Source organism: Protopterus annectens, chromosome 7.part0 (assembly GCF_019279795.1).
Source record: "Protopterus annectens isolate FY-2018-M chromosome 7.part0, PAN1.0, whole genome shotgun sequence".
In the NCBI taxonomy this organism is placed as follows: domain Eukaryota; kingdom Metazoa; phylum Chordata; order Ceratodontiformes; family Protopteridae; genus Protopterus; species Protopterus annectens.
Genome location: NC_056739.1, coordinates 39410018 through 39428957, shown reverse-complemented (window position 1 = coordinate 39428957; position 18940 = coordinate 39410018).

The following is an 18940-nucleotide window of genomic DNA, read 5'->3' as shown; positions in this document are numbered from 1 at the left end:
TTCTTGCAGTAGCAAGGAGAGTCCACAAATTTACATATTTTTGCCTTGGAACACAAGACAACACAGGTGTATTCAACAAAACTAGAGATTTTGTAAGTTGAAAATTATCAGTGAAAAGTGCCTGTAACAAATAGATAATACTTTTCCAATATTGTTTAAGTAAATGGCATTCGTAGAACATGTGCTGCCAATTGGCTATTGATTGTGATTTACATCTCCAACATTTATTTTCTTTATTATATATTAGTTCTAATTTGTGTGGTGTTAAGTATGTCCTATGTATAAATTGCCATGTGAAAAGTTGCCAGTATAGTGATAAAGATGTTTTGGAGATGTAAGAATTATTTTTTTATCTTTATCATCTGGATTTTACCATTGACTTTTTCGTAGTATTTTCCATATATTTTGTTTATTATGAACTCTTGTTTCTTTAACTAATTCTTACAGTACTGTTAAAATTCCTTTCCCGACTGTGGGAAATTCCATCAGCATTATTAACTGCTCTATGAACTTAGGAACCTTTCCCTAACAGGCTTCTGCATTATTGCTTGTTGTTTTAAAACTGTTTGTCTTAAACCCTGCAATGTTAGCCACATATTATTTTTAAGGTTGAACTCACTATAGTTTGCTCTCTCATTAGTACTTTATTAGCATTTATCAACTGATGCCAGTAAATTAGACCATTCTTACTAAGTGTTTTAACTGCTACTGAGTCATGAGTTATAATATTATATTGTGTATATGCTATTGGGAATATGAAAAAAGACCATGCTTTTATATCCTGATTTTTGTTTACAAAGTGCCTAAAAGTCTTTAGGGTATTGATAATGTATTTAGAATTTATGTTTTTGTGTTTCCCTGTTGCCATATATTCCTTCAATAACCAAAGTAACCAAAGTAAGATATGCAATACTATTTCTATATCTTTATTTATTGTATCAATAGTGGTTTGTGCTAGTTTCCATTTGGAAGTATATTCTTTGTTTAACTATAGAGAAACTGTTTTTAAAACTGATGATTGTATATATCCTTCTAAATCTGGTAAGCCTATTCCACCTTCTTCCCATCTGTCAAAATGATGTCTTAGGGCAACTCTAGGTTTTTTTAGGGTTTTTTTAGGGTACCATAAGAATTTTGTTATTAACCCCTCAAATTGTTTTAAATATGATTTAGGTGGGGGTAGCAAGCAAGCTTGTATACAGAATTTTTGGGAGTATATATAATTATTTTAATTATATATAGTCTTTCCTCCATGGTAAAAAAATAGCTTTTTTCCATTTTTGTATGAGTTCCTTGATATTGTTTAAAATTTCTTTATAGTTTATTTGCACTGTTGCATCTATGTCATTTTATCTCCTAAATATTTGATTGTATCATTTGTAGATAGATGTTTTATTATTTAATACTTCTTTGTCCATATTTATTAGTAATGTATTGGTTTTATTTTCATTAAATGACAGTCCAGAAATCTTCTAAAACTGTTTTAATGCTTTAGTTCTTTAATCTATTATCTTCTTTTAAAGTCAATAAAATGTCATCTGCAAATAGTTAAATCTTTAATTCAAGGTCTAGTTAAATTCCTTGAATGTTTGGGTTTGCACATATGAAATTTCCTAATGGCTCTATTACTAATGTGAATAACAAAGGGGAAAGTGGACAACCCTGTTTTATACCTTTTGTAATGATAAAAGGCTCTGATGAACAGGATTCTATGTTTATGTACGTTGAAGATTTATCACAGACATTTTATTAGTGAGGTAATTTTTTTTGAAAAGCCATACTCCACCAGTGCAAACCAATGGTATTCCCAATTGATGGAACTGAATGCACTTTTAATATCTTAGTTTCTTGATTTGTGCTTTAATTTCTGTCATAGTTACATCTTTATCTATTATTTTTCTGTGTTCATCTGATAGCCTTAGTCTTATATTTTCCGTAAGGAATTTCCTAAGTGCTTCACTTGATTCCACGTTATTTCCTTGACTATTGAGTTTATTAGAATACACTCTAAAGGCTTCTAGAATTCCTTCTAAATCCGATACTTTTCTTTTTTTGTCTAGATTGAATATTTATTTTATCTGATTGGCCTTATCATTCTTTTCCTCCAGTTAGCTATTCTCCTTTGATTTTTTTGGATTCAGTAAGCACATCATTTGATCTTCTCTAGAGTAATCATTGTTTTATGGTTCAATATCGTTAAGTATTTTTTGTTGAGGTCTTCTAATTCTTTTTCTGAAGCTAAGGTGCCTTTATGAATATCTAATTTCATTTTGGCTATTTTAGTTTGTAGTTCTACCAGTTCTTTATTCCAAAGTTTTGTTTGTTTTTAAACCAGGCTACCACCTTCCCATATGAATATGCTTTCATTGCATCCTATATATATATATATATATATATATATATATATATATATATATATATATATACTGCTACCTTGTCTGTGATGTTTAAATCTAGAAATGTTTGCATCTCTACAGTATAATATTGTTTAAACTCTTTAAGGTTTGCTATATAGGCAAGAATTTTTATGATTGTAAGTTTTCTCTTAAAGTTAAAATCTATTTCAAAAGTTATTGCATTATGGTCTGAGAAGGGGCAAGTGATTGTTTTAACTTTAATAAAGTGCAAGCTGGTGATTTTTATATTTTCTACTGGCCTTTTTGTCATATTTTTATTGTTTTAACTTTGTTTATTTTTGTGGAAAGATCTTTTGTTATAAACACTCTATTCTAGAAAAGGTGTTATGTCTATGTGAGTATGTGTGAATATCAATGAATCTTGTTTAGCATATGTGTTAATGTCCATTAAATTATATGAGTCCATAAACTCTGTAAGTAACTTTGATAGTGGAGATTTCTTGAGTGTGTTTTTAACATTTGTGTCTTCTTCTTTTATTATACAATTTAAGTCTATTGCAATTATTGTATTACCTTTGGAATGTTGTATTATGTTCTCTAAATGTTGTTTGGCTACACTAACACCCAGCCCTGGTATCCAGTAGTTGTTTACCAGGGTATAAGCCAAACCATTTATTAATACTGACACTAACATTCCTGAGTTATCATTGACTCTATTTATAATCTTGGGCATCAATATAGTCTTTCTCCATAATATTGCCACACTTCTCTGTTTTTTATTATATTTTGAGCTTGCTAATAATGTGTAATTATGCATATCATTTTATTAATGTCTTTCTGTCTTATTCATTATTATTATTATTATTATTATTATTATTATTATTATTATTAATTATTATTGTTAATGTCATATGAACCTATGAATCTTTGTAGAATATGTGTTTCTTGTAAAAATACTACTTGCGCTTTACATAGCTTAAGATAGCTCTTTGTAAGCTTCCTCTTTTACAGCTGTTAAATAAGCCATTGACATTGCTAGAGATGCATTTCACAGTTGGACTAAGTATACCTTTGTATTTAACCATTGTCCTGTTTTTGTGTTTGTACATAACCTTGTATGTGTGCTGAAAACTTTGTAAGGTTCTGAGCTCCCAAACCTTTCTGTCTTGGAGAGAAGCCTTCTAGCTTGTTAGTGGGAGTGGTAAGCATTAGGTAGCCTATCTACCACAAGAGGAGTGGTTCCTTGCCCAGAAATTGTAGCTATTGGACGTTTGGGCAGTTTTTTTCCATCTCATTCAACTTTCTGGTTTAAAAGTCACACTTGCGCTTGTTTCCCACCTTTCCTGTAACTAGCCAAGTCCAGATACAGAGTTGCTGTATCCAGGACTGTTAGTAGGCTTCTGAGCCCCGCAAGCCTTTCTGTGTTGGAGGAAAGCCTTCTAGCTTATCAGTGGGAGTGGTAAGCACTAAGTAGCATGTCTACTACAAGAGGAGTGGTTCTTGGCCCAGAAATTGTAGTTTATTGACCAATTGGACAGTTTGTCCATCTCTTTTAACTTTCTGGTTTAAAAGACCACATCTGCGCTTGTTTCCCATCTTTCCTGTAACTAACCTACTGGGAAGCACTAGATAGCCTTAAACTGATACAAGCCTTCTAGCTTAGAAGAGAGACGTTGGAGTGATTAAGTATCAGTTTTCTATACTTTCTTGCTGTACTTAACTGTTTTCCGCCTAAACACTAATTTTCCAACATTTATTGTGATTCAAAAGCTTGTTTTTTTTTCATATATTGTACTTATTTGACTGCCTGCACTTTTAAAAAGTTTTTTTTGTTTAAATAATTTAACTGTTGTAGGCTACACACTAAGGTGTGATAGCCTTTTCTGATAGGTTGTAGTCGTTTAAAGCTGTTTTAAGTGTATTTTTTATTGTTTTTGCCTTATCTTTTCAAAAAAACAAAAAACAAAAAAAAAATCCTTGTTTCCCACCTTTCTAAGCTAGTATAGTCCAGCTTTCAGGCTAGTGCTGAATTCAGGGCTGTGTTACAAGTTTCTGAGTTGCCCATACCTTACTTGGATAGAAGGAAGTTTCTCTGTTCACCTGTGAGAGACGGGAGCTTTGAGCAGCCTATCTATTCCTGGAGGAGTGGCTCCAGCCCAGATGTTAGTAGTTTAGTCGCCATTTTGGGCTAATTTATATCTCTTTCATTTCCCTGCTATAAAAACAGCATTTGTATGGTTTTGTCTACCGGGCAGTGCCGGTTAGCTAGGGTTACATTATTCCTGGCTCCACTAAGTCTCCTCTTCAGTTTTTCCCTTGAAATTAGTCTGTTAACCTAAGCACTCAGAAAGCATCCTACAGCCCAGCACTTGCTCAGAACTAATAGCAAGCACTAATATACCCCGACACTTGATTGTCCAGCAGGGCAAGGCTCTTTAGTCACCCCTCACCAACCAAGCGACTAAGCAGCTCACCCTTCTATTCCGGCATGACCAGGTCACTCCAGAACAAGTACAAATACGACTCTGTCATTGTTCATGTTGGTTTTCATGTGCACTCTCCAGTCCAGCTGGTGAATCTGAGTATTCTGAGGCAATGTTACAACTGCCTCCTTACACAGACAACCCTTTCCTCCTACCATAAAACACTAACATATGTGAAAGATGCAATTATACAGCCAAACTGGAGGCTAAGCTGTCTCCACCCAAGACTGGAACAGACAGTCAAGAGGAGAAGGTTAACACTTACACCACATCTCCAGCCACACATAGACCTACTAAACCAACACTGGCAAAAAATAAACATAAATACAGAAAATCATACTCGGAGGCTCTAAATAAAAACCTGCAAAAGCATCAGTGACCTCTAAAGTGACACCCAAACAACCTGCACCTCCTGTCACAGACCAGACAACACATAAAACACAAAAGCAATGTGCCGCACAATCACAGCCCTTAAGGCGAAATAACATACCTAACACACTAGTAATAGGTGACTCTATAGTCAGGCACACAGATGTCCCACTCACTAGGCTGGACAAGCAGAAGGTTACTGTTAGCTGCCTGTCAGGAGCCAGAATCCGCCACATAACAAGCACTCAGGTCACTCCAGAACAAGTACAAATACGACTCTGTCATTGTTCATGTTGGTTTGAATGACCTGAGACTTACCTCCCTGGACTACATGAAAAGAGACATGGAAGAGCTTTCTGATCATGTAGCCCAGGCTGGTATGACCCTGACCCTGAGTAGCATCCTGCCCTCACCAAGAATGATACCTCAGTATAAAGAAAAAATTATCAATTTCAACAATTGGCTAAGCTTCTGGTGTCATTCAAAGGGGATCCAGTGTCTGTCAGCCATGGGATGACATGCTCAAAAAGCTGCATTGCTTCGCAAGAGATGGCTTGCACCTGTCACCCCTAGGCTTTCGAATACTGGCCAAGGCTCTTGCTGCCCCCATAGTGCCTTTTTTAGGCTAGGCTCAAAAGTCAAACCCACCTCCATAAGCAGCACAATTCACAAAAAACCGAGGGTTATGCTACTCAACACTAGGAGTTTAAATCTCGTAATGCACGTGCTCAAAGCACTCCTCAGTATGGAGAACATCAACATTTGTGCAGTAACTGAAACCTGGTTCAAGGCTCCAGAGAGCACCCCATCGGGCTACAACTCATACCACACATTTTGCCTACAGAACATGGACCGAAACACAAAAGGAGGAAGTGTATCTCATATTCATCAAGGATACCTACACCTCCAGGTTAGTGATGCAGCATGATACCTCTGAGATCATCCATGTGCAACTAACATCGGGCAAATCTGCAATGCAAATTGTGGCCTGCTACACATTACCCTCCATTACCCAGGACCACCACTTCACCTTTCTGGAGACACTGGAGAACATGAAGGTCCTACTGAACACCCTGATATTGGGCAATTTCAATTACCCAACTGGGAAAACTACTCGAGTACAAACTCCCAGGCCCAGCGCTTCCTGGAATTCATCAACGCAAATGCCCTGGATCAGCTGGTAAACTCCCCTACCAGACATAAAAACATATTGGATCTTGTCATCACAAACATGGGTGACAAGTGTTCCACACCAGAGGTCAACCCGTCACTGGTTAAATCAGACCATAAACTAATTACTCTAGATGTCCACACCCCACCACTACCCCCAACTAAGGAAATCACAGTAAAAAACTTTTTTAAAGCCAACTTCACCTTACTTAAGACAGAGGTGGTAAGTTTCATAGCCCCCACGCTAAAGGACAACACTGCCCAAGATGCAGAAACCTTTACAAATGCACTCTATGAGCACCTACAAGGATGCATGGATTGTGCCATCCCTAGCAAAACCAAGACTCACTCCCCTAAGAGAAGGAAACCAGTCTGGTGGACCCCTGCCATAAACAAGCTATACAATAGAAGGAGGAAACTAGTTCAGAAAAAAAGCAAATCCCAAGAAGGAAAGACATCCCTGATCAGTATCAGTAAGAAACTAAGGTCCCTCATAAAATCATCCAAGGCTAACTTCAAAAGAAAAATTGCCAAGGATTCAAAAGATAACCACAAAGCCTTCTTTAGCTATGTTAAGAATCTAAGTGGCAACTCGCAGATATGCACTGAACTAGTGCAAAATAGCACAAAATATGCTGAACCTACTGATATTGCCAACATCCTGGCAGATAGATTCAGTGCAAACTTCACCCACTCTCAACCTCAAAACGGCCCACAACAATACTGGAAAAGTTTAGTGTCCCGGAAATCACAGATGCACAGGTGAAAATAGCCCTTTCAAAAGCCAAAAAAACAGTGTCAATGGGGCAAGATGGTGTCCCAGGCTGCTTGCATGAACTACTAACCCTCCACCTAAACACGCTGTTCAACCTCAGCCTCTCCACAGGCTATGTGCCCATAGAATGGTGCACAGCAACAGTTATTCCACTCCACAAAGGAGGGGCCACAGCTGACCCTGGTAACTATCGCCTCATAAGCCTGACTAGCCTGGTCTACAAGGCTATGAAGCGCATCATCATGGAACTCATTAAAAAAGACATTGGGAACCTCCAAACACTTAACCCGACCCAGTTTGGCTTTGTTAAGGGCAGATCATGCCTACTAAACCTGGTTGACTTCCTCAAGACAGTCACCAAGGCCATAGACAAGGGAGAGGTTGTTTACACAGCCTATCTTGACCTCACAACGGCTTTCAACACCATTCCCCACTCGGGTATTACAGAACAACTCACCAGCCTGAACATAAACCCCTACGTCATGAGATGGGTTGCTAACTGGCTTACAGACAGAACTCACATGGTAAGAATAGCAGGCTCCAGGTCCATCTCTAAACCAACCACAATTGGTATCCCATAAGGGTCAGTCCTGTGACCCCTACTGTTTGGCATATACTTCTCAGAAGTACAGACAAACACAGGAGGACTATGGCTAACCAAGTTTGCCGATGACTGCAAACTGGGAGGCATAATTGACTCTCTGGCTGACACGGACATCCTCCAAAAGGGCCTTACTGAGACAGACACCTGGTGTCAAAGTCATGGCCTCAAGCTAAATGCCAAAAAATGCATAGTCATCTTGTTTGGAAAAAGCAAAACACCCACGAATTACCACATAGGTGGCAGCCCCCTTAATATAGAAGAGGTAATAAGAGATCTGGGGACCCAGGTAGATAGTAATCTCTCCTTTGACAATCAAATTGCCAAAGTAGTTAGGAAATCCTTCTATGTGGCCCATCTAATTACTAAGGGGTTCGCATCTAGAAATAAAGAGGTTATAGTGCCCCCTCTACTAGTCACTCATCAGACCCATCATAGAGTACAATGCCCATTTAGGATGTACCTCACAAGACACTTCTAACAGCTTGAAAGACCATAAAACACCTCACCAAGAGGATTACTGGCCTCAAACATTTGTCCTATGCAGCCCAACTGAAAAAACTCTGGCTGTACTCAGTGGCATATTGCTTACTCAGAGGTGATCTCTGCCTGACTTACAAAGCCATGTCCAACTCAGAATTGATGGACATGCTCCACCTAAAGAAATCCAAGTCACTGTGAGCCACGCACTCTAGTGAGCTAAACCTTGGCACAACAATAAATAGAACATGCTGGAGGGATAGATTCCTGTCACAGAGACTCCCCATGCTATGGAACAAAATTCCAAACTACATTAGGCAGAGCCCCTCACTAACACACTTCAAGAGAAACCTTGATGAGTGGATGGGAAAACACACCCCTGGGGTCACTTCATTAGCTCTGCTTGACAGAGGATTAGTTAATTAATCAATGGGGCAGCAAAAGCCGACACACTCTGGCTAGGCTTATAAATGCCTTCGGGCAGATAGCCTAGTACCTACCTATGAACCTATAAGTGACCCCTCTTATCCCTATTCAACATCTTCCCTCAGCTTCCCCAACAACAAATATGAATAAAATCATCAAATTCTTATTCCTGTGTGCTGTGGGGCTTCAACTATTGAACTGTATAATAATTAAACAACATTACAGATACTGTTATGTGATATTACTGTCTGTAGTTAAATAAAATAGTATAAGCAACTTTAAATACAGCATTGTTCTAGTATATACATCTTGTATTTTATCTCATTGCATTATTTAATGTTCTTCAACCAACATTTTTTTCAGTTTAACAGTATCTATTTTACAGTATCAACATTTTATTTAGACAACACTTTATTATCCATGCATGTTTTACTTCATTTATAACCATTGTATACATATATATCCTTTTGCCATATGTATATTTCTAAGTAACCATTTTGGTTTTAGTATTTCTTTATCCCAGATTTAGTATAGAACTAAGATGACTCTGCTAGTATTAGTTGCAAACTCCATGTATACACAGTCCAAGTAGGTTTTATATCTCCTACTGTTAACACAACAAAGCCTTATGAAACTTCATTAGCTTCAACATCCAGTCAGGTTAATGAAAACATTGTTATTGTTGTTATAAACTGTAGATTTTATTATATAATAACATTTTGGCTTCTAATGAAACCTCCATAACTAAAATAAACAACACTTTTATACAGTACATTCATCTGTTGAATTGAATTATTGACACCCTTGGATTTAGGTTTGTTTGTATTCATATTGCAGGCTTTCATAATGTTTTTGTTTAATGGATAAGTTATATGCAATTTTTGTGATATTTTATACTTTAGATAATATTAACAATTAATATGAATTTATTAAGACTTCATCTGATTCATCTTGTACCTTTTTTTCTCTCTATGAAGCACAAGAGAATCCTTAGCATTTCATAAATAATGCCTGGACTGCCCTTAGTATATTAAACATAGCAGTATTGCTGTCATATTTTATTTAACAATTGAACTTAATCTAATCATCTATGACAGTATGCTGTCATATCTTATTTAACAATTGAACTTAATCTAATCATCTTCATAGTTAATAACTAACTGTGGACTGACATCAGACTTCTTCATGTTAGTCACGTATGAATGTCATTTCTTATTTACCAGTCTTGTTAAGTGTGCTGGTTCTTATAATGCTTTCATGCCATTTATATCCTGCTATATTAATTCTTTATTACATCTGGTTCAGCTTCTTACTGAATACATTTGAGTAGATATATATGTATTTATTTATTAGTTTCTTAGCTGTTAAATTATTACTTTTATTGTTACAAGTAGTAATACTTTCTTTTATAGCTATGTGTACTAATATGCATACATATGTGTTTGCATTAACTGTTTACATGAATTGCTTCTATCTTATTCATGATGTCATCTTCTTTGCATATATTATAGTAGTTTTATGGTAATTTCTTTTATTTCCTTTTAGAATGGTTACATTTGTGCTGTGGATATGTAAATACTCAATAGTGCTTTGAAGCACTTGTATCTTGGTAAAAATATGTACTTGTCACTTTAAGAGCCTTTTGGTTTAAGTTAAGCCCCATATGGCTTTGCTTCAAGTGTTAGTCTCTCTCTCTTTGATCAAGTACATTCATTTTTGACCATTTATGAATATGCAAATAACTTTATTGGGCTCTAAAAGCTTTTTTTATTGTATTACCTCAAGATAGATTAAAAACACAATTTACCAGCTTGTGGTTTTGACGGTAAAACATAGAACTGTAAGTGAAGCTTTTAGTAATTCTTGAATGGGCCATGGGCTTAGAGAGACTTTTTTTTTACTTTTAGTTTATTCTAATTCATTTAAAATGACTACCAGCACCCACTGCGCCACATAAAAGTGCTCCAAACAATATTTCTAATATTAACAGCACTCTTTTAGCTATTAGTTCACAGTTTACAAAGAAACAAAGCATACATTTTTAGTTTTTAAAGTTATATAATTTGATATTTTCTAGACCATTCATACCAGGGTCAAAAGTAGTATAGTACAGTGTTATTAAACTATTAAAGCATGAAAGCACGTATGGTAATTCCATATTTCATATGTTAAGACATGACAAGTTAGTAGTGCTTGTTCTAGATATTATAGCAGTTCTTTGATATTTGTCTTATTTTAAAAGTTTAATACTGCATTAGTATAAACAATAAAATACATTTACCTTGTAAATGAGGATTTTATAAACAGTATATGTCACCCAGTTTATTTTTATATTCCATGGAGGTTTTGTTGTAAAATCTGGCTCTAACTATTTAAACATTTGAATGAGTAAGTACTTCTACTGTAATATTTGTTTAAACATCTTTAGATTTTTATCTTTATTTGTCTCTCAGCTTCTTCTTGTCATTTGTTTTCCATTCATTTTTCTCAGCATGGCATTTCAAACCAAAAGAACTCCAATCCATTTCTTCTATCTTATCTAAGACTTTATTAGTTGATAAATATCTCACTGCTGTTTCTATTGAGTCAAATATTTTTGGGCCATCACTGAAGAAAATTTTAATTCTTGCTGGAAAAAGCAGATGTACTTTGAGTTGCCTTTTTAAGTTATTTTATAAGTGGTAAATATTCTTTTCTTTTGGCCATCACCCCAGATGAATAATCATTATCAAACTGGATTATGTGCTCTCCAAATTTGATTGGGGAATTAGACCAGACAGTTTTTAATATAAGTTCTTTATCTTGAGATGAAAAGAGTTTGACTGTGACTGACCTCGGACTGTTTATTTTGTTTGATGCTGAGACTGGCTTCAGGGATCTGTGAGCTCTCTCGATTTCATAGGAGAGAGCCTCTGGAAGCTTTAAAATGCTGGGAAGCCATGTATTAAGAAAGTTCACCATATTACTGCCCTCGGTTTCTTCTGGTATTCCATAAATCTGGAGATTATTGCATCTGGATCTATCATCTAGATCTTCAATTTTGTGCATTAGTGAAATATTTTGTCTGCTAAGTGTGTCAATATGTTTTTCATAGTCAGAAATTCTATTTTCTACATCAGTTAATATTTCTTCCATATTTTCTATCTTCAGGTTCTGTTGTTTTGTCAATGTCTGTAGTTGTTGGATTTGCTTTTTACTAATCTCTTCAAAAGTATCCAGTTTCCTGTTCATTTTGTAGCATTTCAGTGACAAGTCCTGCATTGTTGTTAATAATGATTGTAAATCCTTCTTCGTTGTTTGGTCAGACATAATATTTTTTGTGAAGCTCATCTTTTCTCTGGTCCAGCTGCTTTCTCTTCAGATTTTTGACAGGAATAGTTGTATAAAATACAATATTTTTTTATGTAGACTTCTTATACCATTAGTTGTGAGATTCCAGCAAAGGTTGAATTGCCCACGATCGTAATATTACCATTGAAGGTGTATTAAATCCTATTTAATTATAATAAAAAGAAAGACTATATAGACCCCATTGCATACTTTATACATTTTAATATTAACACCATGATTGTGAATCATGAGACAATACACATTGAATGAAACAATCAGTTTAATTAATTAATGCATTTATTTATCTTTGTTTACTAGGAAAGTCCTCCTGGGCTTGATCTCATTTTCATCAGAGGCCAGGGGAATAAAAGCTCCACAGTTATTAATACAGAGAATATTACAAAATACAAACATAAAGTGACATAGTAAATGTGCTTTTATTGTGTGAGTGGAAAAAGATGTACAGTTTTTACAATTACAGAATACAGAAGACTTTCACGTTACATACACACATTAAAACATTGTGCAATGTTTAAAATAAATGCAATTAGCTATAAACATTATGTACTGTTACTAAACATAAATGACTTCTTCATGAATATACCATATCTGGTATAGTATCTGTTAGTGGTAGGTAAGGAATAATCTGTCACTACAGTTGAATGAGAAGGTTATAGGTGTTTAACTACATTGCATGAAGAACTCACAACAGTTCCTGAGGTCAGTTCTGATGGTTCATCTCCTCATTCGGGTAAGATACCTTTGCGAGGAATGTCAGGCATCTCAGACATTACACAAATCAAATTCTATGGCAAATAATCACACTGTGCAATTTCTGCCAATGTCTGCAGTTTTTTTTACAACAGCATGTCTTATTGTGCAATGTGTGATCTTGGTGTTTGACTTAACACAATTGCCTGCATGTTAGATTTCCACTCAAAGTTCTCATTTCTTTTTCTTGTAGACAAGATAACATTCTGACACTTTAATTACAGTAGTGCATCTGTATCTTCTGTCTTTATTCTTCAATAATTCATATGCACTCTGGTTTCTAGTGCTAAAAATCAGAAGATGCAGACAAATTAAATCTCAACTTTTCTACCATCAGTGGGTGCAAAACACATATTTATTTATTTAACATTTGTTAACCGGGAAAGTCTGACTTGGAACACAGCCAATTTTCAGCAGAGGACCTGGGAGAAATGCTTCAGACACATGTCTTTATAATGTGGGAGGAAGCTGGAGTACCTGGAGAAAACAAACATGATCATATAGCCTGCACAGTGCAGTTTATTTGTGTAACAGCACAATATGAATGATTGTGTTTTCTGGTATTTCACATTTCTTCATCACTGTTTTCACTGTTTGGACCTGAAGTTCTACTAGTTCAGAGATGCATAAGTTTTCAAAATTAATCAAATGTTGGCAACTAAATTACAGACCATTGTTTACCATTACTTACTTAGATATTCCCTGCCCAGCAATGACTGATTTAAACTCACTTTTAGAAACACTTGAGTAATAATCATCATACAGCAGAAAACTGAGCTGGGTTGCTGAATCATGTCCACTACTATTACCTAGGATAATGTTGTAATCACATGAAATATAAATTTGCCTTTCTGACTTTGATTTCTATGCATGTTACATTATATATGTCTCAACTATCCTGGATTTTGTAGCACATTCCTGATTTTGCCTTGTACATTTTGCCCTGCCCCTTGTAAAATGTTTGATTTTCTGGTACCTCACGGCGGGTACAGCTGGTCAGTAATGACAAATGTTACAGTAGCATATACTTACTATTTTTCAGAAAATGTATGTTGATGAAAAATCTGTTGCAATATTTTAAGTGTATTACAGTAATATTTAAAAATTGTACCTGATTTAGAGCATTTGCCCTCCACCTAACGATTATTTTTGGCTGTGTTCAGAATGCTTGAGCACGGATGTTGATAAGTAGGCTGCAAAGTGAACATTTGTGCACCATTTATTCTTTTGTGCTATTGTGTTAGACCAATATACAGTGCTGTTTCATTACATGTAGGTATTTCCAAATGACATTCACTGATTTCTCACTGATAATGTAATTATGGCTTTCTCACCAGTATAAATGTATAATGCCGTGTAATCAACTAATAGAGATATTTTAGGTCATTGTTTCAGCAACAATTTGTCTCAATAATTGCATTTCTGGATCTTCTGTGGTAGCTGTTTTGAGTTGCTGCACTTTGTGTTATAACCCACAGAACTTCCATATCATTGCCAGCATAACCCACAGAACTTCCATATTATCACCCAGCATAACCCACAGAACTTACATATCATCACCCAGCATAACCCACAGAACTTCCATATCATCACCCGGCATAACCCACAGAACTTATCATCGCCCAACATAACCCACATAACTTCCATATCATCGCCCAGCATAACCCACAGAACTTCCATATCATCGCCTAGCATAACCCACAGAACTTCCATATCATCACCCAGCATAACCCACAGAACTTATCATCGCCCAACATAACCCACATAACTTCCATATCATTGCCCAGCATAACCCACAGAACTTCCATATCATTGCCTAGCATAACCCACAGAACTTCCATATTATCACCCAGCATAACCTACAGAACTTCCATATCATTGCCAGCATAACCCACAGAACTTCCATATCATCGCCAGCATAACCCATAGAACTTCCATATCATCACCCAGTATATCCCACAGAACATCCATATCGTCACCCAGCATAACCCACAGAACTTCCAAATCGTCACCAAGCATAACCCACAGAACTTCCATATTATCTCCTAGCATATCCCACAGAACTTTCATATCATCTCCTAGCATAACCCACATTATTCCGTATCATCACCCAGCATATCCTACAGAACTTCCATATTATCACCCAGCATATCCCACAGAACATCTATATTATCACCCAGCATAACCCACATAACTTCCATATCATCACCCAGTATAACCCACAGAACTTCCACATTATCACCCAGCATAACCCATAGAACTTCCATATCCTCACCCTGCATATCCCACAGAACTTCCATATTATCACTCAGCATAACCCGCAGAACTTTCATATCATCACCCAGCATATCCCACAGAACTTCCATATTATCACCCAGCATAACCCACAGAACTTCCATATCATCACCCCGCATATCCCACAGAACTTCCATATCATCACCCAGCATAACCCACAGAACTTCCATATTATCACCCAGCATAACCCACAGAACTTCCATATTATCACCCAGCATAACCGACAGAACTTCCATATTATCACCCAGCATAACCCACAGAACTTCCATATCATCGCCCAGCATAACCCACAGAACTTCCACATTATCGCCCAGCATAACCCACAGAACTTCCATATCATCACCCAGCATAACCCACAGAACTTCCATATCATCGCCCAGCATAACCCACAGAACTTCCATATTATCACCCAGCATAACCCACAGAACTTCCATATCATCACCCAGCATATCCCACAGAACTTCCATATCATCACCCAGCATAACCCACAGAACTTCCATATTATCACCCAGCATAACCCACAGAACTTCCATATTATCACCCAGCATAACCGACAGAACTTCCATATTATCACCCAGCATAACCCACAGAACTTCCATATCATCACCCAGCATAACCCACAGAACTTCCATATCATCACCCAGCATAACCCACAGAACTTCCATATCATCACCCAGCATATCCCACAGAACTTCCATTTCATCACCCAGCATATCCCACAGAACTTCCATATCATCACCCAGGAATTCATCTTTGCAGTTCTCCAATATTTAGTTGTGGGTAACATGTCAATGATTTGCATTGATCTAACCGATTTTTGGTATACTTCCAGACCATATTTTTGAAGTAACGTTCTTGTCTTGTAGGTGTTTTCTGTGGTGACCTTCTAGCTTATGCTCTTTTTTTCAACATTAGTATGCCTCCTATAAATATAATCATGAACTTTCTGATATCAAAAAAGTACAACTATCATTTATTTTTTTGACCAACACACTTGTTTGTACACCTGCCAGTTTTCTTGATGAGTAAACAACTGGTTGTTTTCCCATGCAGTGTTTCTGCTCCTAGTCCTTTCTAGCTTGCATGAACTTTAAGAGATACAAGCAGTACTATGGAGTCAGTAGCTCAACAGGTAATACACGTTTTTATTGCTGGAAGATCAGAAGGCTGTGGGTTCTATTTCTACCACAGGTAATTGGATTAATTTTTCAATTGCTGACCCTGCAGGGCAGCATAAGGGGAAATGCTTTAGTCCTAAGTGAGCTGACCTTGAAATTAGACATTAAATGAAAGTCCCAGTTTCCTAAGTTGGTGTAGCTCAGGCGGATGAAAAAGATCCCATGGTACTTATGAAAAATGTAATTATACAGTGATTCTTCATGTCTATTATTCCAGATTATCCATCCAGTACTTATTAATGTTCTATCCATGTGGCTTCTTTTTTCTTTCCAGTACTTTTATCATCATCTTCTTTAAGCTGTTCCCATTAGGGGTCGCCACAGCAGATCACCTGTTTCCATTTCTTCCTGTCCTCTGCATCTTGCTCTGTCACACCAACCACCTGCATGTCCTCTCTCACCACATCCATAAACCTTATCTTAGGCCTTCCTCTTTTCCTGTTACCTGGTAGCTTCATCCTTAGCATCTTTTTCCCAATATACTCCGCATCCCTCCTCAGCACATGTCCAAACCAACGTAATCTTGCCTCTCTGGCTTTGTCTCCAAATCTTCCAACTTGGGCTGACCCTCTAATATACTTATTCCTAATCCTGTCCAACCTCGTAACACCCAGTGCAAATCTTAACATCTTTAACACTGCCACATACAGCTCAAACTCCTGCCTTTTTGTAAGTGCCACTGACTCCAACCCATAAAACATAGCTGGTGTCACTACCCTCTTGTAGACCTTCCTTTTCGCTCTTACAGGTACTCATCTGTCACAAATCACTCCTAACACTCTTCTCCACCCACTCCATCCTGTCTGTACTCTCTTCTTCACCTCTCTTCCACACTCACCGTTACTCTGAACTATTGACCCCAAGTATTTAAACTCATCCACCTTCGCCACCTCTACTCCTTGCATCCTCACCATTCCTCTATCTTCCCTCTCATTCACACACATATATTCTGTCTTAGTCCTGCTGACCTTCATTCGTCTTCTCTCTAGAGCATATCTCCATCTCTCCAGGGTCTCCTCCACCTGTTCCCTACTCTCACTACAGATCACAATGTCATCTGCAAACATCATAGTCCACGGGGACTCCTGTCTGATCTCATCTGTCAACCTGTCCATCACCATTGCAAATAAGAAAGGGCTCAGAGCTGATCCTTGATGTAACCCCACCTCCACCTTAAATGTATCAGTCACTCCCACAGCAGACATCACCGCTGTTGCACTACCCTCGTACATATCCTGTACCACTCTTACATACATCTCTGACACTCCTGACTTCCTCATACAATGCCACAACTCCTCTCTAGGCACCCTGTCATATGCTTTCTCTAAGAATACAAAAACACAATGCAACTCCTTCTGACATTCTCTATACTTCTCCATCAACACTCTCAGAGCAAACATCGCATCTGTAGTGCTCTTTCCCAGCATGAAACCATACTGCTGATCACTAATCATCACATCCCTTCTTAACCTAGCTTCCATTACTCTTTCAAATAACTTCATGCTGTGACTGATCAATTTAATCCCTCTGTAGTTACTACAGCTCTGCACATCACCCTTATTCTTAAAAATCGGTACCAAAACACATTTTCTCCATTCCTCAGGCATCCTCTCGCTTTCTAGCATTTCATTAAACATTCTGGTTAAAAACTCCACTGCCATTTCACCTAAACACCTCCATGCTTCCACAGGTATGTCATCTGGGCCAACAGCCTTTCCATTCTTCATCTTATTCATAGCTATCCTTACTTCCTCCTTGCTAATCCATTGTACTTCATGATTCACTATCCCTACATCATCCAACCTTCTCTCCCTCTCATTCTCTTCACTCATCAACCTCTCAAAGTACTCTTTCCATCCCCTCAACACACTCTCCTCGCTTGTGAGTATGTTTCCCTCATTATCCTTTATCACCTTTACCTGCTGCATATCCTTCTTAGCTCGGTCCCTCTGTCTAGCCAGTCGGTACAGGTCCTTTTCTCCATCCTTAGTGTCCAACCTTTCATACAACTCTCTTATACACCTTATCCTTAGCCTTTGCCACCTCTCTTTTTGCCATGCACCTCATCTCCTTATACTCCTGTCTACTTTCTTCATCTCTCTGACAATCCCACTTCTTCTTTGCCAACCTCTTTGCCTGTATACTCTCCTGTACTTCCTCATTCCACCACCATGTCTCCTTGTCATCCTTCCTCTGTCCCGATGTGATACCAAGCACCTTTCTAGCCATCTCCTTAGTAGCTCTGCTATAGTTACCCAGCTATTTGGTAACTTTTCACTGCCACTCAGTGCCTGTCTTAACTCATCCCTGAACTCCACCTCACAATTACCCTTTTTCAATTTCCACCATTTGATCCTTGGTGCTGCCTCACACTTCTCCTCCTCTTCTTGATTATCAACGTCATCCTACAAACCACCATCCTATGCTGCCTAACTACACTTTCTCCGGTCACCACTTTACAGTCTCCAATCTCCTTCAGACTGGCCCTCCTACATAAGATATAATCCACTTATATATATATATATATATGTGTGTGTGTGTGTGTGTGTGTGTGTGTGTGTGTGTGTGTGTGTGTGTGTGTGTGTGTGTGTGTATATTCTAGCCACCATATATTTTCCTCTTTTTCTGTCATAAAACCCATAATATATCATATCCCAATGAAATGATGAAGGATCAACAATAAAACATAAATGTGAACAAAACTT